The sequence below is a fragment of the Nannospalax galili genome, unplaced genomic scaffold, assembly GCF_000622305.1.
Source record: "Nannospalax galili isolate Female #2095 unplaced genomic scaffold, S.galili_v1.0 scaffold375, whole genome shotgun sequence".
NCBI lineage: Eukaryota > Metazoa > Chordata > Mammalia > Rodentia > Spalacidae > Nannospalax > Nannospalax galili.
The window spans coordinates 1,262,526-1,275,697 of record NW_008337054.1 but is presented as its reverse complement, the minus strand read 5'-3'; positions in this window follow the sequence as shown (position 1 = coordinate 1,275,697).

Sequence of the window (13,172 nt, the reverse complement as noted above, 5' to 3'; positions counted from 1 at the left end):
GTTTTGTGGACAAGAATTCCTTCAGCCTATTTATGTCATGGAAGATTTTTCTTTCCCCTTTTTTGGCTGTATATAGTAATCTGGGTTGGCATCTGTGGTCATTTAAAACTGTGAATCCTTTGGTCCAGGCTCTTCTGGCTTTCATAGTTTGCTCTGGGAAGTCAGCTATAATCCTAATGGGTTTTCCTTTATATGTGACTTGTTGTTTCTCTTTTGAAGCTTTCAGTATTGTTTCTTTGTTTTGTACGTTTATTGTTTTTACTATGATGTGCCATGGAGAGTTTCTTTTCTGGTCCTGTCTGTTTGGTGTTCTGTATGCTTCTTGTATTTGTATGGGCATGTCTTTCTTTAATTTTGGGAAATTTTCTTCCACGATTCTGTTGAGGATCTGCTCCATGCCATTATCTTGGGATTCTTCCCTTTCCTGTATGCCTATGATTCATAAGTTTGGTCTTTTTATGGTGTCACACAATTCCTGCATATTCCATTCTTGTGATTTTTTAGATTTTTCATACTCTTTGCTTGAGTGGTCTAGTTCGTCCTCTTTATCCTCCAGTCTTGATATTCTGTTTTCCATTTCATTCATCCTATTGGTGAGGCTTTCTCCTGTCATTTCTAATTGGCTTATTGAGTGTTTCACTTCCTTCTTCATTTCAGCCTGAGTAGTCTTCAATATTTCTAGCTCTTTTCTGAATTCATTCAGAAGTTTATCCTTATCTTCCTTCAGTTCTTTTATTTCTTTGTTTTTTCTTTAAATTCACTGAATTCTTTCATCGTGTTTATAATTGTTCCTTTGAGTTCGGTGTCCTGCATTATCTCTAGGGGGTTCTCATTTTAGTCTTCTAGAGGACTATTGGTATTTGGTGGGGAGATGTTATTTTGGTTTTTCATGTTATTATTTTTTCTCTGTGATTTTGACATGTGAATTTCCTTTGTGGTTTCTAATTCTTCTTTGAGACTCAAGCCTTCAAGTTTAGGTCTGCTTCTTTTTCTAAACTTTATGTGCCTCTGTGGTTTATTTTGCGGGCATGAAATACTTGTTCATCTAAACTTCTGGTTCTCTCTTTTGATTTTATATTGGAGTGGCCAGATTGCTTTTGTCTTCAGGAGTTCCCACAGAGGCCCAAGTCAGATGAGGATCAGATGCTCTCAGGCTTTCTCCTAAGGTCTGGATCTCTCCAGGAAAGATTCTGTCCTTGGGAATTTGGGGGTTGGACTGGCCTGGGAACAGAGGTCAGGAAAGATGCTGGTCTAGATCAGCTGGTGGCCTTCCACCAAGAGATACAAAGAGAGATGGGGGCAGGAAGAGGCCCCAAGGGCTACTGAGGACTGCAGGAAGGAATTGGGTTGGTCTGGGTTCAAAGGATCAGGAAGCTGAGAGGTCAGCCCTGGTGTCCAGGAAAGAGGCTGGTGGGTCTTGCAGGCCCAGGGAAGCTGAGGGAGGTGAGGTCAGGACCAGGCCCAGAGGGCTCCTGGGGACCTGAAAAGGGAACTGTGTTGGTCTGGATCCATGGGATCAGGAAGCAGTGGTGGTTCCCCCAGTGTCTGGGGCACCAAGACAAGGAATGGGATGGGACCCAGACTAGTAGGAGAGATGGGCGGGGGAGATGGGAGGGTGAATGAGGCTGAGTCAAGGTGGCTGGATGGACTTACCCAGGACAGAAAGAATAACTCTTTTTTGAAGGTTTGTCCAATAGTAAGATTCCCATTCTCTGGTGGATGGCCACACACCCATGCACATGTGGGCAGCACTATTTGGACCTAGCAGAGGTTACCAAAAAAAAAAAAAAAAAAAAAAAAAGGCATGAAGTTAAGAGGAGTTTGTTTTGAGGGGCTATGGGGTAATTGAATGGAAGAATGAAGGTTAGATATCATTATATGTCATTGTATACATATATATGAAATTCAAGAATAAAGAAAAATTATAACTAAAAGAATTACTCATAATATTACACTATCCTTTTCATGTCTGTAGAATTTCCAGCTATAACTTTTAGTTTTTACTTTGGTGGCTCATGATTGTCTCCTCCTCATCCTTGCTAAGTACTCATTTGACTTTACAAATTATTGTTACTGTATTTACTATCTATTATATTTGTTGAACTTGCAAAATTATTTTTACATTTTAAAGATGAGCTTCAATCAGGGGCTGGAGAGATTGCTCAGTGGTTAAGAACACTGACTGTTCTTGCAGAATACCTGGGTTCAAATCCCAGCACCCACATGGCAGCTAACAACTGTCTGTAAATCCGGTTCCAGGGGATCTGTCGCTCTCTTCTGTCCTCCACGGGCATTGCACAACACAGGTATCTTTACATACATGCAGGCAATACATGCATACACATATAATAAAATAAATAACAAAAAACTTTAAAGGATAAGCTTCAATTACTAATTAGGCCTTGTTTTTTTCTAATACTGGCTCTTAATGCTAAAAACTTCCCTTGAAGTATTGCTTTAGCTCACTCCACCAGGTTTGATTTTTTCTTTTTTCTTTTTTCTTTTACTTTTTTGTTGTTGTTGCTGTTGTTGTTTTTGAGACAGGGTCCTCCTGTAGTGGGGGCTGGCCTGGAACTCACTATGTAGACCAGGCTGACCATGAACTCACAGAGATCCACAGGCCTCTGACTCCCAAGTACTGGGATTAAAGGCTTGTACCACCACACCCAGCGATTTTTTTTTCTTTTTTCTTCTTTGCTTTGTGTGTGTGTGTGTGTGTGTGTGTGTGTGTGTGTGTGTCCTCTGCGATTGTGTGTTTACATGTGTTTGGGAGTATGTGTGGGTGTGGGTGGTCATGTATATTTGAGGTTGATGTCTGGAATCTTCCTGATTGTTCTTTCATTATTCACTGAAGCGGAGTCTCCTAATCAACACAGAGCTTGCCAACACAGGGGACTCAGGTCTCCACCTTCTGAGACTGGAACTATGAGCAGCGGCCACACTCCCGCAACACACATGGTTCTAAGGACCTGAACTCCGGCCCTCATACTTGTGCAACATGTACTTCACTGCTGAGCCATCTCCCAGCCCTAATATTTTTAATAATCATTTAGTCAGAAATATTTTCCAGTTCTTCATGTAATTTATTATTTGACTGTAACCTTTCTACAAATGTGCTCTCTGATTCATAAATACATGAGCATTATTTCTGAAGATTTCTTATGATTTATTATCAATTTAATTCCATTATTGTCAAAGGACTTTTGCTATATGATTTCAGTTCTATTAATTTCTTTTACTATATGTATTTGGTCTTCATTTTACCAGTTGTGCAACCTAAAAACACTTCTGTTAAATTTATTGAGATTATTTCATGGCCTCAAATATGGTCTGTATCAGTTGTTTCCTCTGTACTTGAAAAGATTCATTTTCTAATATTTTTAGGTGGCATGTTCTACAAACATCCACTCAGTCAAGTGAACGTGGATGTTTTCAATAGCTCTCCTGATTATCAATTGTTCTGTTCAATACTGAAGGTAGTCTTTAACATTTATAACTATGATTATGGAAATATCTATTTCTTTATTTTGTCAGTTTTTGTTTGTATATTTTGGAGACTTGTTATTAACCAAAAATAAATTTATAATGTTATGTCTTCCTGGAGAATTGAACTTCATTATAAAACTTCCTTATGATCTCTAGCCACACTGTTTTCCTTTTCCTTGCCAGTGTGAGCTACACTGAAACAATCCAGAAGCCTTCTTATACTTGTCTTCTTCGCTCTCTTTTCTCTTCTGGAGAACCAATCTACCTTTGTATTTCTATAAAGTTTCCTTTTGTAAGCCAAAAAAAAATGTCGTTTTTCAAAAGAAGTACACAGTAAGTGATGATTAGGTAAAAGGAAAGTGGAAGAAAACTGAGCCTCACATGTTGGTAGTGAGGAGTGTAAGATGTAGATAAATCATTTAGAGACGTCAGAGATTTAATAATGGGTTAAAATGGGAAGTGACAATGTGCAGCTTTAAATCATTCACTGCAGTAACCAAGGTGCTGAATCCTCACTTAGTTAAGTGACCCTATGCTAAGCACTACAGAGGAGGAAGCACAAAGAGAAGCCAGGGTCAGGCAAGGCCCAGTTACAAAGACAGAGAAGCATCTACGTAATAGAGGCTTCTGCACAGCAAAGGAAATAACAAGGTGAAAGGTAACCTACCAAACAGGGGAAAGAGTTGTAAACCATATAGGGAATTAATATCTAGAATATATAAAGAATTCCTACATTTCAACAAAGAATCTAATTTTCAAGTAGGCAAAGGAGGTTAAATGGATATTTCTACAAACAAGATATACAGATGACCAGGGAGCATATGGAAAGACGTTCAGCATCACTTATCATCAAGGAAATATAAATCAAAACCACAGTGTGGCACCACTCATATCCATCAGGATAGTCACTATCCAGAAAGTTCAGGCAATGCCAAGCATGAATGAGGAAGCATCTTCATGCACCATCAGTGAAGATGCAGCCACTGTGGAAAACAGTGTGGATATTATGAAGAGAATTTTAAATAGAATCACCATGTGATACAGAAACGCCACTTTGATGTGTATGTTCAAAAGAACTGAAAGCAAGATCTCATTCACAACAGCCAGGCAACTGAAACATTCATCAATAAATAAATGAATAAAAAGTGTGATATGTAAATAGCTGTAGATTTTACTCCGTGAGATATTAGCCTTTATAAAAAAGAAAATCCCATCATGCTACGGCATGAATGAACCCTGAGGTTATTAAGCTAAGTAAAATATGCCACTCCACAAAAAGAAAAATATTGTTGACACACTACACACAGTTAACAGTGCTAGACTGTATCTTCAAAATGGTTCTCATTTTGAATTTTATGCTATGTGCTTTATCACAAGTTTTTAAAGACTAGATTAAATCTCCAAGGTTGTATGCAATGAAAACAAATTTCCAGGACTAAGAGCTGAGCCTTGGAATGGACCATAATTGGAAAGGACAAGAGAGAGCATGAGTGGTGGGATGCAGAGTATCACGAAGGCTGAGCCAAATGACATGTCACAGGAACCAAGCACAGCCTAGGGATGAGTCAGTCATCTGAGAAGCAGCAGAGCCACAGCAGTCCTTCCCTTCAGCGAGCAGACTCAGCATTCATAGCCTGATTCAGTCCACAGTTATCTATTGAGTTCCAGCTATGTGCTGTTCTAACACTGAGCAGGAAACCACTAAGTATATACCAACTAGTCCAAAGTATTATAAAGAAAAAATAAGTAATCCAAGGAGCTGTTGGGTGACCTTATTTTGATTTTTTAAAACCAAGTGAGTAAAACATTTCTGGCTTGTGACTATCTGAGGGAAGAGCATGGGGTAGAAGGAAGAACAAGGAGAATGCCTCCACTGGGGTACCCTTAGCTTTGAGGAACAGTGAGGGCACAGGGGGTTCAAACACAAGTGGGGAAGCAGAAAGATAAGACTAAGCTCTGGGGGGTAGCCAGGTGGCTGTGGCACTAGGGGAGAAGGCAGAGGGTTTTGAAGCTCGCAGTGGTTTGCTAATAAAGAAAGAGATTCAACAAACGTATTTAATGGTTCATTGCTGCCACAAGAAATTGTGTTGCTTGTTTTTGAAAAAAAAAGTGAGATGTAAATATTTAGGAGAGAGAGAAGAGATAGAAGGAGCAATCGAACAGGGAGAATTGTTATAGGAGAAAAATCCTTTGAAGGGATCAAAGATGAAACCCAAAACAGAGTTCAAGGTGTTAGATTAGGGAAAAATAAATGTGATCCTGGAGAGTGATTCAAGAATAAACCTGCAGCCAATGACAGCTGCTTTCAGCCTGGCTGCTGTACAGCATGAAGTCAGACAGCATAAATCCAATGCGAATGGAAGACAGATGGTCCTAGAAGTCTGTAGGCAAGAGAGAAACTTGAGGTGATTCATTACAGCCAAGTAAAACAAGCTTTCAGCTACTGACTTAATAAATTACTACAGCATCTTCTCAGAAACTGAGGCTTGGTTCGAAATGGCTTTAATAAGTCTAGGAATCATCACAACAAAAGAAGTGCTTTCATCTTCATTTTCTTTAAGCTTTCCAAAAATATTGAAATTACCTTAAAAAGAAATCTAATATAAAAATTATAATAATTTAGAAAGTATATATGCACATTAGGATACATTACATGATATTATGGGGAAAGTCATGCTAGACAAAACCAAAAACTCTAAAAACTGTAACCTGACTGAATGTGTAAGAGATTTAATGAATGTTAGGCATGTTATGCAACACGAAGAATGTTAGTTTAAATAGTCTTAGGTGCATCGTACTTCCATCCTAAGAAGCTTTGCAGGAAACAAGAAATTTTGGATTTGTGACAAGTAAGCAACACAGCATCTTGAAGTTTCAGGAGGAAAAGCACAAAGATCTCTAACAGCATAGTATCTTTCTGTAAACCATAACACGATACCTATGAAGTATTAGAACAACTTTCCCTACAGCTGATACTACCCTTCATCTTCATCAACATTATTTTCAAGGTGAAATATCCCAACAAAAATACACACCTGAGCAATTTAATGAATGTTAACCACCCATCTCCCTTCACTTTACTCAGAGACAACTACCATCATGAATTTTATGTTAAGCTTCTCCTTATGCTGTTTCCTCAAATAGCAAATTGTTGAGGACAAGAAGCAGATACAGGATGCTCTGTAACCTGTATCCTAGCGTTGGTGTTGACCAACATGTAGATGTTCACCCTTCCAGTGAGTATGAAATTATATCTTATTGTGGCTTAAGTTTGTTTCCCAGTTACTGTGTGAATGTCAGTAGCAGCTGGAATAACTGATAATAATGCTAGCTATTTTCTCATTGCTGTGACAGAAATGACCTCAAGGTGGAAGGGGTTTAGTCCATCACAGTGGAAAGGCACAATATCAATGTTCACCTCAAGTCAGAGAGAAAGAGAAAGAAGGGAATGCCAGTGCTGTTCTTTTTTCCCTTCATTCCATCCCAGTCACCAGTCCATAGGACAACAGTGTTCACATCTAGGGAAGATTGTCCTTCCTCTGTTAATTCTCTTTGAAAACACACTCACAAGCAAATCCAGAGGTGTGCTTGGTGTGCTTAACCAGTCTCCTTGGTGGTTCTAAATTCAGCCAAGTTAATGTGTGATTAACCACCATAGGTAGCAACTTGGCCTGTTTTCGTGCTTTTTGTTGATTTCCAGGAATTATTTTTTTATCCATGCACATTAATTATGTCAAATAATGATTATCATGATAACTTTGATTATCTCAACCTCTATTGCCCTCCCACACTCTCCCCTTCCCTAGTTCCCATCTATATTCATGCCATCTCTCTTATTATTTTCCATCAAGATTCCACAAATGAGAAAAAAACACACACTATTTGTCTTTCTGAGTCTGGCTTGTCTTACCATAATGCCTTCCAACTCTATTTATTTCTCTACAAATGACATAGTTTTGTTATTCTTTATGGCCAAATGATAGACATATGATCCTTTGAATTATTTTCAAGTTTATTCTGCTTTTTCTATAAGTAACCATTCTTTTTTGTTTTTGTTTGATTGGTTGGTTATTCCTCTGGGTTTTGTTTGATGTTTGTTTGCTGTTTTGTTGTGATTTGAGACGGGATACCAACACATAGGCCAAGTAGGCTGGTGTGCAACTCACTATTTAGCCCAGGATGGCCTCAAACTCCAATTTTCATTCTTCTGCCTCTGAATGCTAGAATTACAGCTATGTACCATCATATCCAGCTTCCTATTAATGTATTCCTCCTGTTACTATTTGAATATGAAATGTCCCTTGAAGATTCACATGCTAGGGCCATGTCTGCCAGCTGTTTGAAGAGTGATTGGTTCCTGGGGGCACTTACCTAATCAATGGATTAATCCTTTGACGAATTCATAATATGGTCACATTATTAGAAGTCATGGAAAATAGGAGGTAAGGGCTAATTGGGGAAGTCATAGGAGGCACATCTTAAAAAGATAGAACTGGTCCCTAGCCCCTGCCCTCCACTTCTTTCATAATCCACTCCATGCTCTTTCTCTTTCCTGGCTATCATGAGGTAAACAGCCTCTGCCACATGCCCCCAAGTGCCCCGATGTCCTCCGTACAGCCCATAAACAAGGCAGCCAGCCTACCTGACTGCAGCTTCTGAAACTGTGAGCCAAAATAAACCTTTTCTTCATTTAAGTTGCTTTTCTCAGGTACTCAGACACAGTGACCAATACACCCTTGTGGTTTTAGAATTCTCCATTTGGGCTATATCTTGTCTTAGCCATAATTCAGTTTTATAAATGTTTCATATGAGCTGCATATAGTAGATGAAGCTTAATTGTTCAGTTAAAATCTTCTGTAAGCTCAGTAAATTTCAAATATCTGATCTATTACTATTGTAAAGAATACTGTCGTATATTTGCCAATTTTTCTTTGTATTGATTTTTGGTTTGCATATTTTGAAATTACATTATCTTGTTCATAAAGTTTAGATTTGCTATATCATTTGTGTGAATAGAGATTATAGCATGTTGGAGTTCTATTTATTATTGCTTTATAATCATTTTTACCTAATACTGATATGACCCTCAGGTTTCTTTTTATTATTCATCTTACATATCTTTATTTCATCCTTTGGTTACAAATATTTAGATATTCTTATAATGTATATAGTTTATTGTTATGGCTGGGTTTGTTTTTTAGTGTCACCTGACCATCTTCATATGTAACTTGCAACATTTAGTCCCTTCACATTTATTGTGATTTCCAATATAAAACATCTGCTTAATATCAATAGTTCATTCCTAAAATATCAACTACTTTGCATGGAAAACACAAAGTGAGAATTTATTTTCTGTTATTTATAATGAAAAAAATATATAATGCCTTAACCCTACCTCTCAACTGATTTCTTTAATTATTTAAATATGAATCACAGTGCATCATATTAATAAGTAAAAGTTTACAACATTGTTTCCTAATTATCAAACATATAAATTCTGCATGAACGCTATGAATGTTATGTTTAAAATTTGACAAGACAGACAACAGGAATAAACACATTCATTAGAAAAAAACACAGTAGCACTCACTTGTGATCCCAGCACGAGGGAGAGTGAAACCCATGGATCATGAGTTCAAGACTAGCCTGACCTACATGTAAGACCCAGCCACCCAAGAGAAAAAAATGAGAAAAAAATACAATGAAATATTTCTAATAAAAAAAAATTACTAGCAGCAAACTCACTAAGTGAGAAGAAAATTTGATAGTTTGAAGAAACAGGCTCAGGGCTGACAATAATCCTCACATGCTGTCCTGGATGAGTGAGTTTGTAATGGGTGTTCAAGCAAAACATCCTTTTCAGAAGCTGATCAAAACTCTCCATGCTTTTACTGATGAAGACACCACTGAATGAGGGAGCTGTGAGGAGCACCCAGAGGAGACAAGCAGCATTTAAAGAGAAACTGTAAAACGAAAATCTGCTTCAAACTCACATACTTGCATTTGTTTTCTTCTCTCTCCACAGTTTCCACATTTTTTCTTCAATATTCTTTAGGGTGTGTGTGTGTGTGTGTGTGTGTGTGTGTGTGTGTGTGTGTGATCACTAGTCAGGCATAAGAGCTAAATAGGAAAGGTACCTTGGAAAAGTGTTGGGGATTGACACAGGGCGAGGGCCATGACACTGAACTGTGTCTTACTCGGGGCCAGCACTCCCTGCTGGACTTCAGCATGATTTTCAAAAAAACATGTGATTTTGAAAATTTATCCATTTTATTAGAAATGTATTCTAAGATCTTTCCAGCACATCATTCTGTTTTTAAAAACTGCTTTAAGCATTTAGCACATAATTGGGTTCTTCTCTAATTACTGCCTGAAAAAAAAAAAATGAATGGTGTTCAGGTTCTTTTATATTTGGTTGTTAAATAGAGATTGCGCAGTACAAAGCTGTAAAATAAGCTAATATAAACTTGCATTTCAACTTACTTTTACAAAGTTATTTTTTCTTTTTCCCCTTCACACTCTCTGTCCCCTCCCTCCTTCTTAACTTCAACTCCAAATGCAGGCTGGCCCATGGCTGAGAATCATCAGCAAAAGCCCAGCACAGGCCTCATTCCTGTGACGCCAGCACTGCAGGTGCTGAAGCAGGAGGACTGCCTCACGTCTGAGATCAGCCTGGGCTATGTAGGGAGTTCCAGGCCAACCTGGGATACAGTGAGACCTCATGTCGGGTGTGATGGCACACACCTTTAATCCCAGCACTCGGGAAGCAGAAGCAGGCAGATCTCTGTGAGTTTGAGGCCAGCCTGGTCTACATAGTAAAGAGCAAAAAAAAAAAAAAAGAAAGAAAAGAAAGAAAAAGAAAGGGAAGAAGGAGAGAGAAAAAAGAAATGAAAGAAGAAAGAAAAAGAAAAAGAAAAAGAAAGAGAGAAAGAAAGAAAAAGAATCAGGACTTTTAGATCTCATTGCTGTCTCTCTCTTTGAGAGGGTTTTCATAAAAGCTTCATTTTTTTTTTTTTATTGCCCTGGCTTATTTGGAGGTCACATCTGTGCAGGTACCAAGCTCTACTGGCTTCAGTATCTCTTCCCTGTGGCTGTTCCACTGCCAAAGCTGGAGTGTGAGGTCTGTAGTTGCCAACATGGGGTTCCCCTGCCGCCCCAGCTTTGTCTTGACTTTCCATCTCACCTCTGAGAAGTCCTTAATTTTGTACCAATTCAACAATCAGTTTGGGAAAGGGTCTTTTGTTTGTTTGTTTGTTTGTTTTCAGGGGGTTTTTTGTTGTTTTTGTTTCTGAGACAGGGTTTCCCTGTGGCCCTAGCTCACCTGGAATTCACTATGAGACCAGGCTGGCCTCAGTCTTATAGAGATCTGCCTGCTTCTGCCTCCAGATTACATTAAAGGTATGCATCACCACACCCAGCTTGAATTTGGAAATGTTTTTAAAGGTGATTTAACGTTTTATGGGTTCCCATCAAGAAGACTGCTAGAGCATCATCAACCACATGCTGAACTCCTACATTGTTGACATGGTTATTCCCAAGCCGAAAAGACTGTCAACTAACCACAACTTATGTTAAATGAATCCAGAAAATAAATCAACAGACCAAAAAGTGTTGTAATATTTAATGTGGCAAAATGAAACAGGTTATTTTACTTTTTTTTTAGTGGAGCATTGGTGGTTCAGTGGTAGAAATTTAAATTTTAAAAGTAAAATTAGGAGACTCATATACCAAAGTGCCCCAGAGAGCTTGTGTGCTGCGTGAATTCAGCAGGACTGGAGTTTGAACAGGGCATTACCATTTAGAGATAAGTGTAAAGAAATGCTGCTTTTGTTTAAAATACCATTCTTATGGGGGAGAAGCTGGAAGAAAGTGGTTATATCTTGGTGATGGGAACACAATAGTATCTTATTTTTGCTCATCTTTTGCCCCTAAAATATATTCAATAAATCTGTTTTCTAAAGAGAAAAATTGTCACTAAGGTCTTTTCAAAGCAAAGATTTGGTATGAAATGAAATGCACAGCATCCAGGGACTGGGACACCCTCCATCCCTACCCAGGTGCACCCGCACTGCACAGCTTTCCAAACCACAATGCGGACCAGAACCTTTGATCAGAAAGGACAAAAAGAAATTGTATGGCAGTAAATGGTGTAGAAAAGTTTGGGTGCAACAATCGTGTCAGAGAATGGGTATTTAAATGTTATAGGTCTAAATACTTGGGAATGTGTGTTCCTTTAACTCACAAGGCAATGTAACTAGATACAAAATGAAAGTAATTCCTTTGAAAGCTGACAATGAAAAAAAAAACTTCCTGAAATTTCCTAAGATTAGAAAATACATTTAAATTTTAATTAGGATGATGAATGAGGACAATATTCCACACACAGGAAAGCACAAGGGGAAAGCAGGCTCCTCCTGAGGGGCCTATGCTGATTGCAGAGAAATTCCCTTCTACAGTCTACTCAATTAGTAAATACTATGGAGTACCCACTATGTGCCAGTGTATTACTTTTCTCACTCCTATACTAAAATATTTGACAAAAGCAACTTAAGGAAGAAAGGGTTTATTTTGGCCTACAGTTTGAGGACACAGGCCACCATGGTGGGGAAGTCATGGTGGCCAGGGAGTGAGGTAGATGGTTGCATTGCACCCACAATCAGGAAACCAAGTGGATGAGTGGAGTTCTCTGCCCTTTTTCCCTTTTTTATTCAGCCTGGGACTACAACCCATTGAATGGTGCCACCCACATTTAGGGTGGGTCCTCCCACTTCAGTTAATCAAATCTAGCCATAAAATGACCAGGTGTTTCTACACAAAAGCCTCTCTCAGGCCAGCAAGATGGCTCAGTAGAAAAAGAGCTTGCCACATAAGCCTGATAACATACATTCAATCCCTAGAACCCACATAAAGGTGGAAGGAAAGAACCAACTCCAGGAAGTTGTCCCTCCCCAATAATAATAAATACATTTTTTAAAAAGAGTGCCTCTTTACTTAGACTAAATCGGATTCTGAAAAGCCTTAACCGAGACAAACCAGAACACCGCTGAGTAGACCCACTTTATTACTTCCACAAGTAGCATTCAAAGCTTCAGTGGGTAAACAAGTTCAATTAATAGAAATCAACAGAATACTACAAAACAGACTGTGAAAACACATTGCTGGTCACCACAACACGCAGCGTGAGAGGGCAGAGTGGATTGCATGTAACTCAGAAAACCAAGATACATCTCACAGGGGAAATTTAAGCTCTCATCTTTAATGGTAATAAGATCTTGATCAACTACTGATCTCAAAACTATTATGAAATCAGTTGCTCCCAACAGCAGCACTAGTGGTATTAATTTAAGAAAAATGTATAACTCCTGTCAAGAAAAGGTCTCAGGATGAGCCTCTGATTTTCCAAACCATGGTCTGGCCTGATGAACAGATGCCTCAGCTTTTGTCTTCCGTGCGAGGATACCGAAGCAGCATTTTTGTGTCTGAATCCTAAATGCATTTACACCATCTTCTCTGAGAGTTACAACTCATCTATTAAATGGTAATGGTCTGTTCCTCCAATAAAGACAGATTAGTCCTCCGCTTAGGAGATAAACCTATAAACTGTTTTCTTGTCTACAATAGTCATCCATTACAGGTTCATGTCTCCTGGAAGATGAATAATTACAGTCCCTGAAGAGATTCGAGAC